Below are 2,486 nucleotides of genomic sequence, written 5' to 3'. Positions count from 1 at the left end.
TTATAAGTTGGGATATGCAGCAGTTGATAAGTAGTGGGGGAAGAAGGAATGATTTTTGCTACATGTAAGAGAAAAGGTACTGCCATTGTTCATGAGCTGCAGATCACTCCCTGGCTCCATGGCTACAGCTTCCAGAGCTGGGATGAGTGGCACAGCATGTGGGAGGCTCTGGGTTTGGTGGTTAATGCCTCGGGAGGCTGCAGCAGGAGGATGCCCCGAGCCTGAGACCAACATAAGCAACATAACGAGACCCCGTGCCAACAGGAAAACAACCCATGTGAGTAACAGAGTTTTAGACCATCTTGTGTATTCTCTGAATCTAGTGATGCCTCCAGTCATAGGTACTTCCCTTTGTTTGGAAGATTCTATGTATTTGAAAAGCAACATTAAAAATGGCATTTCAAAAGGTCTATGCCTGTAATCCCAGCACTCAGGAGGTAGACGCTGGAGAGTCAGAATTCAAAATAATCCCCAGCTACATAGTAAAGTGGAAACCGGCTTGAGATCAACACGATTCTGTCTCAAAAGAGCCAAAGGGAAGGGGCAGGGATCAGAAACAGTTAAGTCCAAAATGTGAAGACCTGCACCATTTTCCCACATTAAAGCAAACATCGACCCCAGGCAGTGGTGGTGCAATCCTTTAATCCCAGCACTCAGGAGGCAGAGGCAGGAAGATCTCTGTGAGTTCAAGGTCAGCCTGGTCTATACAGTGAGTTCCCGGACAGCCAGGGCTACACAGAAAAACCCTGTCGTGGGGAAAAACAAAAACAAAGACCAAAAATTCCCTCCCAGTGATAAGCAAACAGGCCCTCACTCTGCGTCTGACTCTGGGTGCTTACCTCAGTGGCAAATGGGAGTTTGCTCTGAGTGAAATCACCTTAATAATAATAATAATAATAATAATAATAATAATAATAATAATAATAATAATTCACCTCTCTGGGTCTCTGGAGGACACCACACTGCACCGTAGCGGAAATGTAATTAGTCACACAAGATTGTACATTTGCAGTTATCATGTTAAAAAAAAGTGGAAAAGAAATAGGTGAGATTAATTTCAGGAATGTATTTTACTTTAACAAAAAGACTATTTCTATATATCTAGTGTGAAAAATCAAGATGTTTTACATCCCTTTTGCATACTATTTTCATATTTACATCTTTAGCACCTCTCACTGGGTTTGGACGGTCATAGTCCAAACTCATTAGCTATGACCGGTCTCTGTTACATCAAAATGGTCTTAAAGATTTTGCTGTGTTTCTCTTTAAATCTTTACCAACACTCGGCCATGAATGTCAACACTCGTATTTGACAGAAAACATCCCCCCCCCCAGAAGTAACCCTAAGACACAAAGCTGTAAAGGAAGAGCCAAGCTGAAACCCAACTTTCCTGCCAGTGTTCCCCACCTCCCAGGCAAGTGTACAGGGACAGAGTCAAACAGAGCTGGTTTGGAATCCTGTGTATGACATTTGCTGGCTGGCTTACTTGGAGCACACATTGTCACACTGACTCTCGGTTCCACGGCATGAGAAATGGTGATAATAAGAACCCTGATAGATTATTGCGGGATTGCGTGAGGTAATGCATGCAAAGTGCTCAGCAAGTACCCATCACGGCAAGTGCTCCTCAGAGCGGGATGGGTTATTACCGTGACAACCAGCCATGCTCGCTCCATCTTCCACACAGCTTGCCAAGAGCTTCCCCCCCCCCCCCACTGCAACAAGGTTTATTGTTGATTTGTGACTTTTTACAGAAAACCAGTGACCTGGCTCACTGTTCCGACTCCCAGTACAGTCTTGTCTCCCTCTGCCCATCACTGTTATCTTCTGACACCAGAGTGTGACGACGTGACAAACTGCAAAGCAAGCCTGGAAATGTTTGAAGTCAGACTACATTGTCCCGTTCTGAGGACACCCCCCCCAAGAGCCACCATGCCTCATGGGTTATAGGAATTCCTGCCACTTGGAGATGAGGTCGTCCATCCCTTTGTCCCTCTGAAACCTTCTGAAGCAGAGAATGCAGAAAGTCCCCAAGCAGGAGCTGTGTGTCCTTACAGCCTCCTTGCTGTCTGCCACCAGTATCCTCACTTCTCTGTACTGCTGGTAACATGACCCCTTCCCCCAGTGCCAGGCTCAGTGCCCACAAGCCAGTAACAGAGTGTGTTTTACCACCCTGAAAGAAATACTTTAATAAAATATGCAGCTGGAGTATCAAACCCTCAAGTAGAAAAATTTGGGCACTCCTTTTTGTAGTAACTGTAGTCCTTCAAAGTATTTTATCTTGTGTGCCTTCATGTGATAAATGGGTTTATCGTATGGGTTACCAGAGACAGGTCCGAGAAAGATGGGCACATAATGAATGAATTATAGCTATATGAATCAGTCGCACATTCAGCAAACATCTGCTGAACTCGGATGTGATACCTGCTGATACCACAGCCCAGGGTTAGGAAGAGTGCCGGGCCAAAGGAAACAGACAGACTTG

Source organism: Mus musculus, chromosome 2 (assembly GCF_000001635.26).
Source record: "Mus musculus strain C57BL/6J chromosome 2, GRCm38.p6 C57BL/6J".
NCBI classification, from domain to species: domain Eukaryota; kingdom Metazoa; phylum Chordata; class Mammalia; order Rodentia; family Muridae; genus Mus; species Mus musculus.
Note: the sequence above shows the minus strand (reverse complement) of the source record.